Here is a 22,725-nt window from a genome sequence, read left to right as displayed (position 1 = left end):
CCTTCTGCTGCCCAGTTTTCACAATGCACATCTACAGATTCAGGTTATAACCCCAGAAATGTTGCAACAAGGTAGGGCTTGGAGCACATTTTGTCTGCAATGTTTGCATGGTCTGTCTCACAAGCAACCAGGGCTGTCCCAGGCATGCCAGCAATGCAGGCAGGAATGGCTGGATGAAGCTCCCAGGTGGAGAGCAGGGCTTTAGCTTCCATCCCACTGTAACCCAAATGGTGTCAAGCATAAGGTCCCTGAAACTGAAACCTCCCTACCTACTCCTTGCTTGGCCGCCTGCAGCCTTTACCCAGAGAGCTGGTGGTGCTGCAGCACTACAGATCAGAGGTGTGCGGGAAAGAAAGGGCAAGCATCGGAGTGAGGCTGGCTCAGACAGCTGCTCACACCCTGCCCACCCAAGCAGTGATCTGCATTCAGAACCTGACCCAATTCCAGCTCCTGCTGGCTTCACAGGAAAAACACTGTGGGGTTTCCAGGAAGCACTTGCACAACAGCCGATACCAGGTGAGCTGCAGGCTGAGACAGATGTGTTGTCAAAGCAGTGTTGCCACATGTGTTGTAAGGATGAGTGAAGGATATTGGCATTTTGTGTCATTCATACCTAGGGGACCATGTTTTCTTTTCAAATGCAGTCAAAATGGAGGGGAGAAGAGGATAAGCATGGTTGTGACTTTAAGACACCAGTTATGAGTAGGAATGTGTGCCTGGCATAAAGTTCTTTCAGTAATGCTTATGTTGCTTTTATGCTTTTGTGGAAAACTCATCAGTGTATTAAAAAGGGTAGGGTCCTTTGCTTTAAGAGAAGGGCTATGACCTGGTGCTGTGAAATTACTGTGTTTTGGAAATTTTCCCTTCATATCTGACATTTGCTCTATATCTACCCAGGCGCTCTGACCTGTCTCTCATTAAGAACAACCTCTAATCACATGTGAGCACAAGTCGAGGATAATATATTTTCTTTCACCAGAATGAAGAGGGAAAGCAGTGACAAACACAGCAACTGATGGGAAAAGTCCTCTCTTTAGTATGAACCAGATGTCTTCCAGCCTGAGGAGCTGGTGTATGGCTCACAGTGGAATGGGAGTGCTGGGTTGGACGAGAGGGCTTGGAGTCATGCACCTGGCCTGACCTGGTCATGCATGCTCCTTGTGACCATTGATGCAACACTGGTTGCTTCTCTCTGAAAGCCATTTGCTTTCCACCCACCTACTGGGTGGAAAGCCTCAGAAAAGCTTGCCTTGGAAAAAAATGCCTGGTCATCAGCCTGGTAAGTCAAGCTTCTTGTCTCCTCTCTCTCTCTCTCGACCTCTTTTCCCAGCCAGAAACACATTTGTCGCAGACCCACAGAGTCCACATCAGAAATCTCTGCTTTAGCTTCCCTGGAACTGGGAATATCTAGAGAGCCAGAAGAGGGAAATGAGAGCAGAAGATGGAGCAGGGAGGTATGAAAAGAAATGCACAGGAAAAATGAGATCCATGTGTGATCCCAGGCTACAGGATGGGTATGTAAAGGAAAGGAAAGAACAGGACTTATAGAAAAGAGTTCTGGACCCAAGGGAACTAGGTGAGAGACATGGCAAATTTTACTAGAAAGGTCTCCACGGCTGAAAGACGTCAAAAGGCTGTTTTTCCTGCTAAGAGCAGGGAAACAAAGCAGTATTCATCTTGGAAAATGTGAGGCATAGGGATAGCTGCAGCCCTATGGAGAGGTTCACGTTTTTCTTTAGATGGCCTTTGCTTAGTTATGCTATGTACCAGTACTTACAGCACAGCCCTGCTGATGCCACAACTTAACCCTGCAATGCTAGCAAGTGTCCCTAATGGCTGGTCCCAAACCACGCGGGTCAAGGTGCCACGTGGCTTTCCTTCTTGGCCAGCACCCAAGAAGGAGCTGTAGCAGCTCCACAGATCCCATCCCCACCTCTATCTGCCTGGAGGCCTCCCAGAGTCCTGGCCAGCTCGGCGTGGGGGCTGGGAGGACAGCGGTGCTGGCGTAACTGGTTTGGGCAGCATACCAGACCGGAGCCGGTGCCAGACAGCGCTGCCCCGGCCGCGGGGCTGCTCCTCCGGCGCCTCCGCGGGGCACGGCAGCGGCAGGGACCAGCACCCCGCAATCCTCGGCACCCCCGCGGGGCTGGGCTGGGCTGGGCCGCACGGGCAAGGGAGCAGCTTCCACTGAGGAAGGGCCCCATGCTGGCACAAGGGCCGTGGAAAGGCAGTGCGGCATCCGAGAGGGCAGAAGGGGGACGTGCCGGTGCCAGCGCCAGCTGCGGGTCAGCCCGGCTGAGCGAGGAGCGCGGCAGAGCCTCAGGTGCCTCCGCCAGGCCGGGCCAAGGCGGGGATGCCGTGCATCAGCTCCGGCCGGTGTGCACGGGGTCAGGGCATGGCACCGCCCTGGGCACCGGCGGTGCTACGGGCTGGGCTGCAGGGAAACAGCGTCCTTGCGGAAAAACCATTCTCAAGGTCCCTCTCTTTTGCTGTCCCAAGTTGCCCTTGACGGCAGTGGAAAAAGCCAAGGTGGGAGTCCTGTTCTGCAGCATTTTCTCCTTGAACTCCAGAAGGCAAGCTGATGTTGCTGTAAATGCAGCAACACACTTCGCCACTGAGGCATTTCTGTGTGGCTGACAGGGATTTTGCCTAAATGTCATGCAGAAGGCCAGAAATATGTCATCCTAGCCTTAACAGCTCTTTCTGCTCCTCCTGCTCTGAGGACTGGCACGAAATTATGAAAAGGGCATCAGGCAAGGACAGCCAGCCCCTGTCCTCTACCAGTCAGTCTTAGCTGGAGATTCCTGCTCTGGAGGTCATTAAGCCAAGGAAGCCTCCTTGGAACAAGCAAAATACTAAATCCTAGACCTTGAGCTGAGACTTGGTCTTCATTGTTATCAGGCTAGAAAAGATGAAGCCAGGCTGGATTACTTCCTTTTCTTCTTTTAATTCCTTTTGTCTTGAGGCCCTGATGGCGCAGACAGAATTAAGAAACTTACCCTTGTGCCTATTTGGGAATTTTCACCTGCAGTTTTTATCCTGGGAGCATGCAAACTTCCCATCCTCTTACCACATTTTGTGTGGTTTTTTAACCCCTGTTTTCCACAATGCATTCCAGTGAGAAATATGTCCTTTAAGTGTGTTGTCTCAGACCATCCTGCCCTCCACAAGCCGGGACTTGTGGAAAGCAAATCTATTCAGGCTAGGAATGTGTTAACTATTCATTGCTGACTCTCCCATTAGGGGCTGTGAGCTGTGCTGGGGATTTTGTGCCGGGGATTTTCCACCAGCTCTGCCTATTTCAGCTTTTCAGCTGGGTACATTTTTCCCAAAAAGATGTAGTCTCAGAAGTGCCATCTTCACTGCTTAGTCACTCAGGTAAAGAAAATAGTTTGAGCATGGTTCTCATGCTGCCTCCTTCCTACCAGGCACTTGGCTTTATCTTGCATTATAAATGAGACTAAATCTTTTTGAAAATCTATGTGTCAGCACTGGAATATTTATAGTCGTGTCAAACATTCCTGAGTACATGGATAAAACCCAGGCTAAAGTATCCTAGTATGCCACTGATGACAAAAAAGTGTTGTGCCAGTGAGAGAGTCAACCTTGATGTGATGCAGACAAAGATGGTTTTTGCCAGTTTGGGGGCAGGTGGGGTGGGGGTGTGTGCTTATTGTAACAAAGTCAGTATGTTGTATTTTATGATTACCTTAATAATCACATCTATAATAATGTAATTTTTCCAGCAGCAGATTGCAGCAGGAGATAAAAACCTAGAATTATGTTTGTGAATTTGACTGGAGGAGATTGCAGACTGTTCCCAGGCCATGTTTGCTCTCTTTGCCAAAGCAAAGTATTACTTAAATAGAAAGCTAGGGACACTATGCTGCAGCTGAAATATGACCCATTAGAAATGACTGAGAAACCGCAATTAAAAACTCAAGGAATTATAAATAATTTATCTCAAATAAAACTAGGGGAGGGGAGGTAATTTTATTGCTGCTTAAGTTATGAATCCAGATCTTGCTTTGTAGATGCTTGTTTCCTTTATATGCTATTTGTCCTTTTTAAAAGAATAACACGGGCCTTTTACATCTGTATACAAAGTATGTAATAATACATTGTTATCCTGCTTATTCTTTATTCATTTTCTATTTAAAAATCTTCCAGCACTTGGACCACTCATCCTTATATTAAAAAGCTGCGTGCCATTTTTAGCTGCCCTCTCCTGTTTCCAAAATAATTAAGATCTCCACATCTTTAAATTTTTTATTTCATTTTTGTCTGTGTTCTGACAAATGTATTGACCAGCTCACTCTCACTGCCCTCCACTAAAGGAAACTGTGATTGATAGATCCTGTCTTCAGTTAGAGAAGGTCTCTCAACACAGGCGTTTAGGAATTCTTTCTCACTGCTTTGCTGTCGAGTTCTCGGTGCACTGTTCACACGAATGGGCTGGACCATTGTCAGAGGAGTGGTTAAATCTCAGCCAGACCTGAGAGGGTTCAAGTGGGCAAGGAATGATAGCCTTTCACCTGTTTTGGTCTTCTCAGTCTTACCATAGCAATATATGCTTGCTTGGTCACTCCCTTTCAAAAAACAGTTGGTCTGCTGAAAAAATAGATCCTTTGGTTTGCTCTATATTTAGGCAAAACCAATCTTGATTCCAGAACTATAGAAATGCACACTTTTCTTTCACCCTTCAGCTAAGGAAGAGGGGAAAACAAACATTTGAGCAAATCCATCTCTAATAATGTAATATTTTACATGTCTGTTTAATAGACAACTACAGCAGTGAGGGGAAACTCTGACAAGTCACTGCTGCACTTTATGTTGTTTGTGCTCTGAAGGCTGCTCAGTTTCTTCATTGTCCTGCAGAGTTTGCAGATTGGACTGTGATTTCTTGATGGGTTTAGTTCATGGGTATAAACTTATTTTCTGATAATGCCTAGACAAGGTAGAAACTTCAAAACCATAAAGGAACCATTGACCTCCTCAGGGTCCTGAGGGCTGAGGACAGACCACTGAAGGGAAAAGTTAAATAAAAGGTGGAAAAATCTGAGTTACTGCTGTTGGCTCCTCAGCAAAGCTGTGTGACTTCTCACACTGGAGTGAATACTTGTCCCCAGGTTTGTTTTTCCTTTTCTAAGGGGTAATGGTGGTACTGATAATATGTATATGGATTATTCTGTATTAAAAATTTTTGCTGTCTTGTTGGGATACTAGTTAGGAATATACAGGAGAATACACATCCAACTCATCACAGTTCTGGCCCTAGCATAATTTAAATTATACTTGGGAAAAAAATTACAACATAGTCTATTTAACTAGCTGAGAAAATAACTTCTCTGTGGTATGAATGGCATCTCCATTACTGAAGTATTTTTGTCATGGCTCTAGCAATATATACATATGCTGGAAAACTTTCAGTGTAGACACACCCTAGAGGAACCAGGTGTCCAGCTGGCTGAGGAGGTCACCTACATATCTAACTCTCTTAGACACACTCAAAATCACTATCCAAAGTTTCCCTTTTGGAATAACAGTGCAACACATTTCACCAAGTTCCCTCCCGCCCCTGTGAGGTCTTGATGAACAATGAGGTATCATCTTCCCTCAATCCCAAACGCAGCCTACCTGCTGCTCACCCTGCCTTCACTGCTGCCTTTCACACATACCCCAGACAGTAAAGCTGCCAGAGGAAGCCTGGGCTGGGCTGGACAGAAAGTGGAAGGGTAGGAGGAGGTCTGTCAACAACATGTTTTTAACTGGCAAATAAAGGGACATTTGCCTTTAGTGACAAGACCTACCCCTGTGATGTAAATTAAGTGGAATATTTGCAGTGTCATAACACTGAGTGTAGATTCCATTTGTTTTAAGATACACAAATCCTAAACCTATTTTTCTCTTTCTTTTCTGCCTCTGGAGCTAATGCATTTAACTCTCAAAGAGGAGACAGCTGATTGTTCAGGTTCTCTTGATGTTAATTTTCTTTTTTAAAAATCTTGCATATTATTCTAGATAAATTATATCTTTATGCAAATAAAATCATTGGAAGGGGTCCACCTCCCTCCTCCCGTTCTGCTCAGTTTCTTCCTTGATTTCTTTCACGTGTTCCTTCCCCAGTGAATACATCTGAATGTTACGTGGTGTTAATCAAGACTCTTAGTTGCATATTTGTCTTTGCAAAGCCTGCCAGTGTGTACAGGCAACTGTAATTGATTGACAGCATGCGAAGAACAATGGAGAAGGCTTAACAAGGCTTGGCAAAGCAATGCAATCAGTGGAGAGCATGCTCAGGGGAAGGGCTTCACACAAGGATTTCAGGAAGATCTGTGCTTGGTGACTTTTATTTCCTTAATCAACGGCAGGAAACAATTCAGCCCTGCTGCAGCTGATGATAAAGTAGCTCCACCAAAGCCCACTGCTAGATGAAGTAACCACATGGCTTGAGGTAGAATAAGCTGTGCTGGAACATGCACTTTTGTGGTTATTTGGGGATGCCTTTAGAAACTGTGGTTCTTCCCAGCAATGACCTGGAGCTGGGATGTTTTGATGTTGGGCTCTGCAGTTGTGCCAGCACACGGTGCTTGTGAGGGTGGTGCAAAGACTCCCCTCCCAGCTGAGGTCCTGAGTAATTGACCCAATGCTACACAGGCCAGCTATCTGTTCTGCTGCCATCCCAAGGCAAAGCTCGAGCACAGTGGAAGAGAAAAGGTCTGGATTTACCCCAACTCATGCATAAAGCCTCCCATAGGCAGAGTGAGCTGCAGTTGCAGCCACCTGCCCAGCATGTCAGGGGAAAAGCTCATCCCAGTTCTATGCACCATCCACATGGCTTGCCTGTCTCACATGCCGTGGTGTTCTCTTGTACCACCAAATCTGAGTACCACGCCCCTTCCCTCAAATCTTTGCATTCTCCTCCCATTCCTAGGGAGCTAAGAACTGCTGCAAGCCCTGCTTCACAGGAGAGAAGTGGAGGTACAGAGATGTCACCTGTAACCTCTTCAGTTTCCTTAGTAATGAGAAATTTTAGGGCAGAACCGGAAACTAAACCTGGGTTTCCCAACAGTGTTTTTTGGGGAGTTACCTCAGGGGCTTCCTGCCCATGGGGCCAAATATCACATAGTAAGAGGTGCAGTGGTTCAGGCAAAGAGAAATCACAGCAGTCTGGGATCTGTTGCATTTGGAAACAGTAGCATAATGTAGCAGAAACTGCTTTCCCTCCATCTGTCATGCCTGGAGTGGCATTTATGCAGGCAGATCTCTATGCCAAGGGGTCACATTACAGCCCATTTCTCTGCTAACCATGTTACTGCATGTTTTTGTCTCACCTGTGTACACAAGTCCAGTCCATGTTACAGCTCAGAGGACAAATTCCTTGCTGAATCAGAGTTTGACCTTATGTATAGCAGCAGCAATGACCACTATTGCAGCAGGACTCCCAGGCATGTTCAGTTTTCTGTCATCTGCTCACACCAGTGAAGAAGGCCACCAGAGTGAGGTGTGCACTGTAAACCTCAGGGGCAGGGGGGTGTGATGATATGCCGACCTATAAAAGTTTGCACAGTTGCTATTTTTTGCCTATTTTACCTCCTTCTCCCTGTCCTGCTCTTGTCTCCTGAGTTGAGCAGCACAGCAGATGAGATGTTTGGGTGCTGGCAAAGCACGTGGGAGACCTGGAGTGGGTATCTTTGCCTGCTGCAATCCTTTGCATCTGAGTTGTGTGAACCCCTTAGAGTTTGTCTGCACCAGATGAAGTAAATGCCTGGGAAGTTACACCTTCCTGGGAAGTTACACCTTCCTGTAGGCAACAGTCGGATAAATTAACCCAGGAGAACGTGGCATGGCTGTCTCCTGATCGATTTAGAGCTTGTCATTGGAAGAGGTTGCCTGGGCTGCAGGAATGGCTCAGCTCCTGAGGAAAGCAGCTGGTGAACCCCTGAGGTTAACAACCCTCATAATTAAGGTAAATTAGCACCAACTTAGGAAACTTTAAATGAAAAATGGGCGCATTGGATCACTCTATATGTCCATCTAGTCTACTATCCTCTCTTCATCAGTGGTTTAGAGAAAATGCTATGAGAAAGGCAAGCATGTACTGGTAATTCTTCGGTGTACTTGCCAGGCTGTGGGTTCTTGAAAGCTTCCTAAAATCTTGCTGTTTAATAACACTTAATAGATATGTTTGCAACTTTGTAAAATCATTTTTTGAAGTCTATTTTAGGCATCCATAGCGCTGCTGGCAGCAAGCTCCAGAATTTAATTATCCATTTGATGAAGCGTTTCCTTTTGTTATCTTTGAATCTGTCACCTCATAATTTTATTTTATGTCATTTCTTCTGTATAATCCTGCCATGTGACCAAATGCATGCAAGTCACCAGGACTCTTCTCAGGCTGCTGTCTTGTCTATAGCTGCATGCCTGGGAAACTGCTGCAGATATGTTGTGGTTATGCTGTGGATTTATGTGGTATATGTGTCAAGGGGAGGTTGTTTTTCACTTAACCAAGCCCACACCAGTATAACTCTCCATTTTAAATTCCACTACAATAGTCTGAATAGGTCTGCCAATGATTTAACTCTTCTCTTTTCTTGGAAGTGAAAGCTTTGCCAGCATAAAGCACTGATATACCACAGAACATGCTGAGTTGGAAGGGACTCATCAGGATCATCGAGTTCAACTCCTAACACTGCACAGGACACCCCAAGTGTCACCGCGTGCCTGAGAGCATTGTCCAAGTGCTTCTTGAACTCTCTCAGGTTTGGTGCTGTGACCACTTCCCTGTGAAGCCTGTTCCAGTGCCCAACCACCCTCTGGGGGAAGAATCTTTTCCTAATACCCAACCTAAACCTCCCCGACACAACATCAGGCTGGACCCTCAGGTCCTGTCACTGTCACCACAGAGAAGAGATCAGTGCCTGCCCCTCCTCTTGCCCTCACGAGGAAGTTGAAGAAAGCAGGTGTAGTCAAAAAAGCTTGTCTTTCAGCCACAGCTTTGTTCAAGCACTTCTTCAGATCCAGTGAGTTTTACCAGGGAGGTGTCTCTGCTGTGGAGATGGTGTGTGTCAAGGCTGTGCCTCATACCAGCCTGGAACTCACAGGCAGGAAACAGGGCTTTGCTGCAAGAGTGATGCCAGCAAGGCAGCTCACCCCTCTTTGCCATCCAGACCCACCTGTAGGCCAACAGAAGTCTTTGGTAATCCAGCCTTTGGGACTAAACCAGCCTGATGAGGTGCAAAGCTGTCCCTCAAATCATGTGAAAGAAAAAGTAAAAATACCTTCATGAGGTCTAAGGAGCCTCCCCACTCAGTGCCTGTAAGTTTACTGAAGACCTGTGCCTATGATTTGCTTAAAAAGCCACATCCCCAAGACCATATCTGAGAGTCTGATAAAAGACTTGATTTCTCAGGAACCCTTGAGTTTCTATTAAAAGAACTGAGAGAGATTGTGAGTTCTGCTCATTTGTAATTCAAGTTGTTTACACAGGAATCCAAATATGGAGTTGGACTTTTATCTTATATTGGCCTTTGTCTTGGGCTGTCATAAAGCAAATATGATAAGCTAACAAGTGGCATAAAATTTTCAGTTACTTTCTAAATGTTACAGCAGCAGAGAATCAAGTAGAATTACTGAAGGGTCAAAGGCATAGATTAGAAACATCATTAAGAAATGGAAAGAATTACTGATAAGTTTTAGTGTCTTCATTTTATTACTTTCCTGTCTCAGTCAGGTCTGCAAACACACTGATTCACGTTTAATTGAACAACAGCTTCATTGTGAAACCTGCCATTCTTAGCTCCTGTAAAGAAAATATCTTTAAAAACACCACCCCCGCTTTCTAACATTGTACAGACAAAGAATTTCAGCTCATCTGCCATAGGATATACTCCACAAGTGGCATCATCTTCCTTAAGTCTCGTTTTCTCCGTCATACGTGGTGTGACAAGTAGCAGCCTGGTGACCTGTGTGCTGTGGGTGCCTCTGTGCAGAAGGGCTCCTTCGTGCCCCTTGATGCCTCAGTCACCAGCAGCAGCCTCTGGGCTGGTTTCCCAAAGCTGCAGAGCGGGACAAGGTGGGCCATGCAGGAGGTGTGTAAGGGTGACCTTCACTTCGAGTTCCCAAAGCCCTGCCCACTCTCTGGGTTGTGCACGAGCAAACGCCCCACTTCTCCGAAAGCAGCACTCCATGGAGCATGTTCTGCTTCCACTGGCCGTGGGCTGCATCATTCCCTGCATGAGATCAGCTGTATATATTTGATTGCTCTCATAGAAATAAAAAGGATTAGCTGGCTCTGTAGAGCATTGGCCTACATTTCACCATTTTGCTCATGAAGCTGAGCTGGATAGGAGTGCGAAAGAAGAGCTTCTGAATGCCCTAGTGTTGACACAGTTATGTCAGCCAAAAAAAAAAACCCCAAAACAACTTGTCTCAAGAACTAATTTCCTATTGAGGTGCTCTTCTCTGTGGCTTTTACTGCTGAGCCCCACGTCACACAGATCATGCAGGGCAGAGATGATAAGGGTGCGCAGTCCAGCCTGGCTGTGGCTCCAGCTGTGTGCTGCTGGCACCTGCTCTATCCAGGCAGCAACCTGGTGTCCTTGGTGCACCTCCTAGGAGAGGCACACATCTATTGCAAAGTTTAGGCTTGAGGAGGACACGTGAGAGGCTTCTGACCTGCCTCTGATTCAGGATGCTGCATCCACGTTCTCAAGAGTGTATTCACCTCAGCTTATTTCAATTCCAGCATATGGGCCCAGTGCAGTGGAAGGTGCAGTGGCTTGGAGGAGAGTGGATGGTCCTTGAGGTCAGACAGCAGATACAGATGTGTGTGCAGGATGCCCCATGCTATGTCACATATCCTGTGTTTGCCCCAGACCACAGGAGGTTTCACCACAAACCATAAAGTTAACTCACCGCAGTGATCTGAACTGGTGTAACTGAGCTAAAAGTGACACTTCAGTACAGATAAGCCCTTAATTTTTAACTTGGTTATTTACAGTAGATCAGCCTGTGTGATTCACAGCATCTGACCTGGGCAGCCCATTCCACTACCTGGGTAAAGATTTGTCTGGTTCTGTCATTTTTGCCATTTTTAAACTCCTCATGAAGTCAAGAGTGATAGAAGGAGGTTGGAAGCTTCTCTGGACCCTTGAAACCTTCCCTTCTGCTCTGGGTTTTGACCTTTAGTCATTTTACTTTCAGCCAAAATTGCTGAAAGTCCTTTCCTCCCCATCTGTGCACTACAGATTATGAAAAGCTAATGAGAAAAGCTAGAACTCATTTGGTCAGAAAGAATAATTCCAACTATTTCCTGTGGCAAATGAGAAAATTAGGCAAACTAATGCATTTGTTACAGACTCAGTTGAATACATTCTTTTATTCAGCTTCATGTAAGGGTACTGTAAGAAGGGTCTGGGCATAGGTCCCTGATGGGTTAATAACACCAACTTTGTTTCTACAGGGCTTTTCAGAGCACGGTAGTTTTTCAGATGGAGGACTGGCAGCCTAAGGAAAGGTCTAGGCCCAAGGGCTCCTGGCAGTAGAAAGGCAGGATGGGTGGGTGTCTGTGAATGTTGCAAGAGAAGATCATGTCTATAGACTCTACCTGGTGACTGTGCCCAGCTCTTCTGTGGACCCCTGACTTTGGCCAGATGGGTCCATGAGTCGTGGTCCAAACACATTGCCACTATAATTTGGCTTGCAAGTGTTGCCCTTGTAAACATCTGTCCATTGTGAGCAAGGCCAAGTCACTTTTCCCATCTCTTGCTTTCTGCCTTAGGAAAAGGTAAGAAGTAGTGATTCTCATCCTTAGTATCATGCCAAGATCCAGCACTGGAAAACTGCTCACATGTTCAGAGCATTACTGATGATCCCAGAATGCTGAGACAGTGCAGCACGGTGAGGGTGGTCTGATATTTGAGACTTAAATAAGTCTTGAATTAAGACTGAAATATTTGAGAGTGAATTACCTATCTTAGAGAGGCTATTCTCCATTTTTGTCTTGCTCATTTTTATGCTCCATTCCAATGTGTATCTGCATCTCTCTGCATTGCCCAACCTCATGCTGCCACTTGAGTGGGGGAAGAGAAAAGGCTAAATTTGTGGCTTATATGTGAGGGAACCTTGAAGCTGCCCACCAGATCCTCCTTTTGGCTCCTGCCGCATGCCTGAGGCTGGGACCACCCTGCAAAGCCTGCAGGCTTTGCTGACACATTGAGATAAAAAAAGGACTCAGTCTATGTTCTCAAGAACCTAGGTATAGCAGTGACAATAAGAGAGAGGTATTTGAGGTTCGGGGAAATTTGCATTCATTCTGGTGTAACAATTTAATGCCCCCTGGAAAAATACGGGCATTCCTCCTTTAGGTTTTTTAAACTGCTGCAGACCAAAGCTGCATCCCCAAGAAGACAATTACTATGATTTTGCACAGAAAGGCATGTCTGTCAGAAGGAAAAATATTATAAAAGAGTCATTTTCTAAAAGCAAAATGGATTTCAATGGAAAACATGTATCCAGCAAAATGCCTGGAAAATTTGACTGCAGCAAATACCTGACTTTATGTTTCAGCCAAAGATAAACTGTCAGGCAGACTGAAGAAGTAATGGAATGAAATTATACTGTCTGTGTTGTGCTGGAAGGGCATAATAAACGATCCCTAGACTGCAGTCTCAAAGGACTGTGACATTTTCATGAATTTTCTGCACAGTGTTGCTTGGAGCCAGACAAGACAACCACTATCTTGCTCTTCCCATCTTGGCTCTCCTGTTCAGGTCTGTTGCAAAGCCTGATGTGGAAAGGGTAGAAAAAGAGTGCTAGATCTGCAGAAAACAATTCCTGCAGTGGTGGAATGACAGTGGAGAGAAAAGCTTCTTCCCTGAATACTTGTGTATGTCTCATCTCCCCCACTTCTGCTCCTGACACTTCTTTTGGATTATCCCAAATAAGTCCCTTCTCTCTCTTGAATGGCTTCTTTATGAAAGAAAATGGAAGTAAAATTCATCTAAGTGAACTAGAGGCATGAATTTTAAATAGGTGAGTCAACTGCAATAGAGTGGACACCTTTAATAAGAATAAGGGTGGGCAAAATCAAATGTCCTTCTTAACCTAAAATGCCCACATGTGTCTTTAATGTGATTTAAATAAGTTTTTAAATTTTCATCACTTGCAAAGTTCATTCAAATTAGGTTTCCAGAGCATCTCCATGTAGGTAAACCCACAGTTTCTCCTGCTGGTGAAATGGGGACTTCTCAGCCTTAGAAGGGTGCTGCTGCCAGACCCAGTTCCCCAATACCTAGGAAGCACTTTGCTCTGCTGGAGGCACGGGGCCAGACGTGCGCAGCCCTCTCTCCTAAGTACAGCAGACACAGGCTCTGGGCAGCTGCTCATGGCTCTGTGCAAGGCTCCCAGCTCGTGGCTCTCTGCAGCCTCTCCAGACACCTGCCAGCTGGCGAGGACAGTGCTGTCACCTACACGGAGCCACATCTGAGGTGGTCAAACACTGGCTCTGCTCTTTCTTCTGCCACCAGCTTCCCATGTCCCACACGCACCGACCAGAAACAGGGCCAGAACAACGGGTGTGCATTTACTCTTTAGGGTGCTTTGAAGTCAAGGGGGGAGAAGGGGATTTGCAGGCCTGTTCAGTGCCTGATGTGCGTGGCTTTCCTGTGCCATTTCATTATGGGAACTCAACTGCAGCAGATTCCTGGAAACCTGATCCCTGAGGTAAACGTGGAAGAACTGCAACAGCAGTATCTGTCCAGTGCTTCAGACTGTCAGTTCAGAGGCGGGTCAGAGCCTCCCTGACCTGAACAGGGCTGTCAGTATTAAGACAGCTGCTCTCACTCATAGGCACCCAGTGGGCCTAAGTGGAGGCAAAAGTTACATTAAACAGCCACACTGCTCTCAGAGTCACATGAGCACCACTGACATGCATTTTCTAAGAGACTGATGACATTTAAAGCTCTTCGAGTAAACTAATTGCTTTACATTTATAACAGGATATTCATCCCACTGCTTTCCATGGGAATGAAGCACACTGATCAGCCTTCCCAATGGCCAAATGTTTGCCATCTCAAAAGCATTCTCCTGGAGAATAAAATACACATCTTTATTGTACAGTTCTGCCTCATCAATAATGCTAGGACAGATTCTCTTACAAAGGTATCAGGTTTAAGAGAGCAGCCATCTTACTAACCACACCAGCCTTTCTCCAGATGGCATTTTGAACACAATTTAGACCAGGCACTTTGCTATCTAATCCATTATGCAATTAATTAACACTTATAAATTAAGTATGTGCCTAACAGAATGTGTCCTTCCACGTGACAAGCCTCATGCAGCAAGGGCAGACTGTGAGTCGGTGAGTCACCACAGGTGACACAAAGGCCACCTCAGCCGATCATTTCGATGGAAAAATGAGTGGCAATTCCCATGTGCTAGGAGGAGGCTGCATCTGAAGAAGGAGAAAGATTCTCTTTGTGCACTCTTGTGCTATAGGCTGCTGTTTGCAGCCTGGTGGTGTTGACACGTGGGTGCTCCAACAGCACCGTGACAGTAAGACAGGTACCTCATTCATCACTGTGTGTCCACCGAAGCTCGAAGCTCGTGGTTCACTTGTAACTGCACACCCCCTGGGAAGGCCGATCTGTGGGCACCCTGAGGCTAATGCTGACTTACCCAGCCAGACCAGGGACAGCTCTGAACCCTCTTGCTGGGCCGCGGTGAAACACACCAGTGACAGGCCAGTGGGGGCTCTTGCTGTGCAGTGTGTGGCTGTGGTGACACCTCCCTCACCCCTGCACCCCTGCTGGCCTCAAAAGCTCCCCCAGGTGAACTTGCAGGGGATGCAGTCGCGCCACTAAGCTGGAGGGTGAGGTGCAACGTGCTGGATACGCACTGCTTCTCCAAAGTGAGCCACAGATTAGGCGAGGGACTACACCCAGTTTACTTAGCTGCCAGTGCACTCCCTGGCTTGGGAAATCCCTAGGTGGCAGGCTACCGGCACCTGGGAGGTCACATCGGTCACTCTGTATTTGCCCTTTTCTTAGGCTCATTTTCTAAATATTTGGTTCTGACCACAGCTGGACAGGACACACTGGATTAAATGGACCTTTGATGAGTTCGAGGTGTTGCCAGCCTTAGGTGCTTACAGTCACCAAACCTTGTAATAAAACCGGTTAGCTAAGACCATTTTGGTTCATTTGTGAAGTGCTTTGACTATCAGGCAATAGTAGCTAATCTCTGATTACCAATAGTGACTGCTTTTGCAAAAGGAAATATGGGTGGGGAGAAGAAGGAATTTCTATTCAGTTCCTGGTCCCGGTTGCCTGGGGAATTCTTTTAACATGAGAAGAACAGATTTGCATGTTGGTATTTTGGGGATGTTTCCCATGAGAGGAAAAAGTGCAACTCAAAACTAGCTGACTTGGAGGTCTTGTCACGATTATATCCTCCAAGGATTTGTGTAATTCAGCTGATAAATAGGGCTTAAATACCAGAAAAACAAAGGTATCGCCCTATGTCAATAACAGCAGCATCACGGCACACGAGCTGTCCCGTTGTTGGGGCAGACACGGTGGAGCTGTTTGCTCATGGTGTTCACTCCCCTGGGGCTGTCACTTGTGGTGTCTTATTCAGAACTGAGAGCTTCTGAGAAACGCCTGATCAATCTGTGGGCATCAGTGACACAATCATTATGGTCCATCATGATGTTGCCAAATGGATTCACTTTGACACAGATCTGGGACAAATGTCCATGTCAAATATATCCTGGCTATCTGAGCACAAAGGCCAAGCAGATTTTCCAAGGTATACAAGCATCTAAAAACACCACACACTAAGGCTCATCCAGCTTTTCAAATCATTCACACAGGTCAGGTTCTTAACTCCTACTAATTATAATAAAAAATTATATGAGAATTATAATGAGAAGAGTGCTTTTTAAACACCTATTGGATGTGTCTGCCCCCTTTGGCCTGCATGATAATGCCTCCCAGGCTGTGTGGTGTGCTGCAGTCCACAGGACTGGCTAATAGAGAAAAGGGAATTTCAGACCCCAGGGTGGTTACCACACCACTGAATTCTCCTGAGGGAAATGAAGGCAGACAGCTTCCATCACAGCTGCATGATGTCTTTGGCCATGATAACTGGATGTTCAGGATTGTAGAGGGATTCTCCAGAGAAAATGTGTTTGTTTTTTACATGTCACGTGTCACTTCAAGTGAGGGTGCAGTGTTGGTCATTGCAGGATGTCACAGTGGAACCAGACAACCCAAATCAAACTCCACCAAGAAGACCCCAGTGGGCAGCAGGCTCTCCGGTTTGCAGAGACATCTACCTTCAGCTGGTAAGAAGCTTTAGTGTGCACAGTGCTGGAGTAATCTTTAAAATTACCACATACATCCATGAATAGCTTCAGGGAAAAGACTTCCCATGAGGAGAAGGAGAAAGGCCTCTGGCAGGCATTATAAATCATGTATCATCCCACTGATGTTTAGGAACAAGTTGAACCTTAATTTATCATTCCCATTGCCAGCTCCTGTGTGGTGCTGCTTAGATAAGTCTTGCTCCTAATGGCTAAAGATAGAAATGTTTTTCCACTCTGATTTTGTTTTTCTTTTTAGAAATTTTGTTTTTCTTTTTCTTTTAGAGCAGGCCTCAAAATAGTTTTGGAGTTTGTTCAGTTCTCGTTCTTTGACTTGGTTTCCTGCTGGATGTCCCGGGCTGGCTGGTGCTGGAGACAGCAGAGCTCTAACGGGAGCAGACAAGCAGGCTAGTGCCCAAATACAACCCTCATCAGAAACCCCATACAGGGCTTATGGTTAGGGCCAAGTGGAGAGGAACGTCCTGTGATCTTAACTGCCTGAACAGAAAAGTGCTGGCAGCCTGTTGTGATGGTGCACAGTGCTTCTATATCCAGTAGGAGCCAAATGGGGACAATTTTCCTTGGACCAGCAGGGGTGAAGTTGTATCAGTGCCCCAGACTTGCAGCTGCTGGCTGCATCACGAGCTCATGGAGCTGCCTCAGCTTGGTGGCTGCATACCAGGAAGCTGGCTACTGCTCCAATAAGGTTCCAGGTGCCCATTATCACAAAACGTGTTCTTGATAGCTTCATAGCTAGTTCTTTGGTAATGCTGCTTCCCTGTGTGGTGATCACTTCCAGATGTGCCAAGGAAAACAGGGAAGATTTCATGCAAGACAGTATTTGCATATTATTTTCTGTGAGATCAGAGTAATTTTTTCCATATCAGCCAAAGAGCTAAATTCTGGCAACCTGCTGTGACTTCTGCTGCCTTCACAAGTTGCCTTTGCCTCTGTCAGAACAGTGTTGGTAGCTGGCAGGTTTCACTGTAGCAAGCACCAGAACTCTGTACTGTCCACTAGAGGAATTTATCCCCATTATCAATCACCAGGCACACATCACATTGTCTCTATTACATCCCCCTTTTCTGTCTCCACCATCCAGTCTGCCCCAAAAACCTTCCTTTGTCCTGTACATAGTCACCAGTTCAACACGAAGTGAACCCTTTTTTTCTATCACTGAGCATTTAGACTTTCTCCCACCAGGATTGGTCAAAAGCCTGCATCAGCTGGTCATTGTGGCAGGGAGAAGTGGCTCAGCTCACGTAGGTTAAGCCAAATCAGGACTGAAATGGTTTATTGATTTATTAAGGACATGTAATTAACTGACAATCCATGAACTATATATTCAGGGTCTTTGTCAGCAATACAGCAGTTCAACCACTAGGTTAGACACTTAGAAAACACTAATAAATTCCTGCAAGTTCCTAAACACACTTTTGTAACTAATGCCCATTCACGTGGGCACCAACCCCTCTCTCACTGGCATGAGGGTCACTTCTGGGAGCAGAGATCCCCCCCACTTATGCCCTGCTCCCACTGGAGTTGTGGCCACTCCAGCTCTAGGGGTGCCCACGCCACTCCCTACAATCAGCCAATGCACCCTCTGGCAGGAAGGGACACCAGCAGGTCACGCCCCCTCCCAAAGTGTGAGTCCCACATGCTGCACCCCACAGCGTCAGGCCACGTGCTGGGTGCTGGCAGCTGATGGTGCCTTATGGATGGGGAACTGCTGAATCTGACCTCAGCAGAGGCTGTGATGTGCCAGACTGGATTTTGACAGTCTGAGGCCTCTCTCTGCTCTGTTACTGTTTCTTATTTTTCTTTTATATAGTCTTTCCACCCAGCTCATTCTTCGTCTCAAAATTGTGTTTGTCATTCCCTGGTTACCATTTGATCCAGCTGACAGATGCCATCCTCTTTAGCACGATCAGCTGAGGTCTGGTGTTTGTTTCCCTCTTCAGCAAGGTAAGTTTTGGGGCAAATGCCTCTCAGACACTTTTGGGTTTTCCATCCATACACGCTCTTTAGAGTCACTTCCCTGTTTTATCGGCTGTTGTCTTACACCTCATTTTGTCAAGGGTGAGCTGTGCAAGCACCCCCACATAACTATCAAACTGATATTAAGGAAAGGAATAGTGGCCCTGTGTCTGAATTCAGGGGGAGGTTATTTCTACATATATTTACTTTCTCAGTGCCTACCAGTTCATGAATTTTTGACCTCAGTTACCTCACCTTGCACAGCTATATACAGTTAATCTGTTCAAATTGTGCACTCATTGTGCTCAGAGGACCAACTGCATTTGTCTGTAAATCTAATCCCCACACCTGTGAGGGGGACAAGGCGAGGAAGGAGGATGACTTGAAAGGCAGTTTTGTCATGCTGTGTCCTGGGAGACAACATACCCTGCTTGAGCCAGCGTTATGTGTAGCAGCCCCTGAGTGGGCTTTTGTTTCTCCTGAACCTCCCAGGCAGAAAATTGGAGGACAATCCCAAGGCAGGACCAAGAAGCTGGCATGGGGACCAAACACTGGCACGAGCTTTGCTGGGACCCTGAGGGTGGTTCTTGAGGGTCACTCCCCTCCCCCTCAAGGCCCCCAGAGGACTATAAAATGGCTCTTTGCCACCTGGCATCTTGATGGCAGTCTGAGGGCTGCTGTTTTGTTCCTCGCCCTCTCTCACCTGTTGTGTGTGATGCAGGCTTGGTGCCAAGCTCTTGAGCAGCTGCCCTTTTCCAGCTCCCGGGCATGCCAGTCCAAGGAGGCCCATCCCCATTTGTTTGCAGTGGCAGCCCATGGAATACTAAAGACTTGAGGCCATTTTGCACACTTCTGTCACCTTATAACTCGTACTCGGTCCCACAGCCCAAGTTTCTCCCTGCCCTGGCAAGCCTCTCTCCTGCTGCTGCTCTTCACAGCATCACTCACAGCCACCTTGAGATGTTTCTAGATCACACATTGCCCAAAGTTTCTGTGTGTGACCATCAGCAGCACAGTCCCCTTTCCCCCCAAAAATGGCACTAAGGGACAGAAACGAAGCCAGACAAATCCTTACTTTGCCTTGCTCTCCACTGGCCATTTCTCTTTCACTGCTACATTAGAAATAATTGTCCACCCTCCTGCCCCATAGTGAGACACCTTTCCTTGCTCTAGGTGCTTTCTTCCCGTCGCACAAGGCAGGAGATCCAAAGGAAGCAGGAAATCTCATTGATGGCTGTGCTTGAGGCAGTGAGATAAGCACTTAGCAACTTCCATCTTGTAGGTTGTTCCTTCCTAAGTGTCAGTGCACAGCTTTCCCTAACCCCATCCTTCGTCCTGCAGCTAATCTCCTGGACATGCACTGCTTTGCACATTTTGTTCTTGGCAATTTCCAACATTGCCTCAGGCCCTTATCGCCTTAAAAAATCAGATCATACAGTGGTGGCCTTAGAGACTGCCTGATTGATATCTGAGCAGCCAAACAAACAATAAATTTGAATAAAATTTGGCACCTCATTGCCTATTAGTTCTTCTGATTCTGAGAGGGTAATTCACAGACATCAAGTAAAGCGCATATCCTAAGCATGCAGAGGACGGAGTCTTCAGTTTTGTAAAACAGCTGGCAGGAATGGTTTGCAACCCTCACGAAGGGCATTTTGCCCATTCCACATCCTGCATGCTCCAGCCTGTGCAGACACAGGGATTTGATGCTGCTGGCCACCACCAACCCAACAGGACTTGTCTGTGTATTTATACAGAAATACGGATGCTTGCAGGAAGAGGAGAGACTTTCCTGGTGATCCTTGAACAAACACTGATGAAGTCAGGAGCTCCTGCAGCTCAGCTTCCACCAGCAGCACTGGAGCTCATAGCGATGGTGTGTGTGTGCTCAGAGGAAGCTCGTATTTCTGGGTGGCCATTTACTGTGTAATCGTGACACAGTTCTTTAGACACTCTAGTTGCCTTCTCCAAACTCATTCTCTGTGGTCATAGCAAATAAAGCTGTGGGAGAGTGCATCCCCATTCAAATCTCCCCAGATTTTAGTCCCTGAATGTCCCATGCCTGTTTTGTCTTGGATGACCCTAGTGCCCAGGCAGAAGCCAAGAAGGAGAGGGCTGCACTGACTGCTGCCGTTGCACGTGCCCTGAACTAACTCATGTGCTGTTTCTTCCACAGAGCAGATGAACCAGGTCCTGGCCTGTGGAAAACACAAGACATAGCATTGAGGGGCAGGCTGTCTGGTGAGTAGATTTCATGCTTGGGTGACAACACATGCATTCATACATAATTTCCAACTGCTGTCCTTTATAGGGCAGCATACCTGGACCATGAATTGCACCCAGGGCATTAGAAAGAAAGTTGGCTCAGCTCCCCAGTTGCCACTGCAGACTTGTGGCCCAGCAGCTGAGAGAAGCAGACTAGTTGGCAAGAGCAGCAACTGCATGGTGCTCTGAAGAGTTTAAAAACAGTTTTCCCTTCAGCAGTGCTTGTGTATTTATTGGCTTGATTGTAATCACAGCTGCCTTAACTTGTAACTGATCCTGCCCTCCCTGCAGTGTAGATGATGTTCACTTGGGTGTCAGGTACCACTGTCTGTGTTTGCTTCTGTTATCAACCACCATCACCAGGACTCTTTAAAAGACCAGCTCTGACCAGACACCAAGGAGAAAAGAGAGGTTCCAATTATCCTCTTCTCTGTGGCTGTCCAGCTCTTTCCCATCACATAAACACCACTGATTCTCCTAACACAGGATGAAAATCCGTGTGGCACACCTGGCTCCCTTTGATCATGTATAATGTATCATGGAACATTCATCAAACCAGACACTCCCAATTAAACACACACGGCCTTCTAGGCACAAACCTCTCTGTATCTCTAACCCACAAGCCTTCACAGCTTTGAGAAGTCTGGTTGCATGCCTAAAGCTAGGAAAGAATCCTTGACCACTGCCATGAATGGCAGTGTGAGCTTGAGGGTATCTGGCCTGTCTGGACCTAGAGCGGCTCCAGAAGAGTAAGGCTAAGGGCCTAAAAATGCAGGTCCCTCAGTTGCTTCAGGGGGTGGTTCTGGGTTGTAGCCATGGATCACTTGGAGAAGAGTGCCCCATTACGACTTGTCCCCTAAATGCTAGCTTTAATGACTTAGGGAGGGTATGAGATGATGGTGGCCAGACCATTTCTTCTTGAGACATGAGAAGAACATGTTGAGGTTGGGTGGTCCTTGATTCCAAGCTAGGGCATTCTTGCAGATAACAGCCAGAATGTGCACCTGCTAGGAAGTACTGTGGAAAGGCTCATCTTATGTGTATTCATTGCGATTCCCAGACCTTAAGGAAAAAAAAAAGAAAGATTGAGCTAAAGTTCAGAGAATGTATCAATACCTTAAGGGCAAGAAAATATGTGAAATACAACATCGCAACCCGACAGGAAGTTCTGAGGTAAACCCAAGTATGCTTGGATGTACAGATGTAATTTAACTGTCCTGTAATAGTACCAGGGGACCAAGGCACACTGGTTACCTGTGATCACAGAGGTGTCCCCGCGGAGAACCCCCGAGCCCCACCCGGCCGGGCCAAGGGTGCGCTGCCAGCGGCTGGGTGTCTCCCGGCCCCGGGGCGGCAGTGGCGTTTGTGCAGCGCCCTGAAGGTCACCCTGCAAGGGCGGCGGCGGCGGCGGCTGTCGCGTGTGTGAGTCGTGTCCTCCCCGCCACAGGGGACGGGCAGGTCCCGCTGCCCCCGGGAAGCCCCTGTCCGCCCCTCCCGGCTGGTGCTCCCGGGGCGCGGGCGGCGGAGCGCGGGGCCGGGCGGGGAGCGCTGCTCGCACTCAGTATTCCGCAGCCGCGTTACACGTGAGCCCGCCGGAGCGTGGCGGGGCAGGCGGAGCGGGGTGCCAGGAGCAGGAGAGGCAGGGGGACGATGCTCAGCAGCGCCCGGCCGATCGCTCTGCTGCGGGGAGCGGGGACCCGCAGGAAGCGGGCGGGGCGGGAATACCGGGAACAAGCGGGCACGTGCGCGGGCCGGCGCGCGCACAGGTGTGCGGGCGCGCGCCCGCACGCGCCCGCAGCTACGGCCGGGCAAGGGACGCGCGCCCCCGCGGGCACACGCAGCACCTGCCCGGCTCCGGCCCGGCCCCGCGGGTCAGAGCTCCGGAGAGCGGCGGGCGGCCCGCACCGACCCTCCCCGCCGGTGCCTGTGCCGCAGCCCCCCGCCTGCTCCCGCCTTGACGCTCCCGCCGCCGGCGCGCCCCCACCGCGCCCCGCCCGCCCCGGGCCCCGCCCGCGGAGCGCTCCGCGGGCCCGCATTGGCGGCGGCGCGGGCAGGGCGGAGCCCGCGGTGTATATGAAGGGGCGCCGCGCGGGGAGCGCGGCTGCTCCGTGCCCCGT

General features: G+C 47.8%; 2 long non-coding RNA genes across 3 annotated transcripts in view; one reads left to right on the top strand and one right to left on the bottom strand.

Annotated features, from left to right (window-relative positions):
* LOC125322106 overlaps positions 1–20,584 on the top strand; it is a 96,556-nt gene extending 75,972 nt beyond the window's left edge. For both annotated transcript variants that reach the window (XR_007201840.1, XR_007201841.1), the window contains 3 exons: positions 16,250–16,348; positions 18,198–18,331; positions 20,520–20,584. This is a non-coding gene — a long non-coding RNA (uncharacterized LOC125322106). The remainder of the gene's footprint in view (positions 1–16,249; positions 16,349–18,197; positions 18,332–20,519) is intronic.
* An 876-nt stretch (positions 20,585–21,460) lies between these two features.
* LOC125322109 lies at positions 21,461–22,407 on the bottom strand. Its single transcript, XR_007201844.1, has 2 exons — positions 21,863–22,407; positions 21,461–21,670 (listed from the first exon to the last, which is right to left on the bottom strand). It is a non-coding gene; the product is annotated as an uncharacterized LOC125322109 (long non-coding RNA).
* Between the last annotated feature and the right edge of the window lie 318 nt (positions 22,408–22,725).

The sequence above is a fragment of the Corvus hawaiiensis genome, chromosome 2, assembly GCF_020740725.1.
Source record: "Corvus hawaiiensis isolate bCorHaw1 chromosome 2, bCorHaw1.pri.cur, whole genome shotgun sequence".
Lineage (NCBI taxonomy): Eukaryota > Metazoa > Chordata > Aves > Passeriformes > Corvidae > Corvus > Corvus hawaiiensis.
This window is presented reverse-complemented; position numbering and strand designations above follow the sequence as displayed.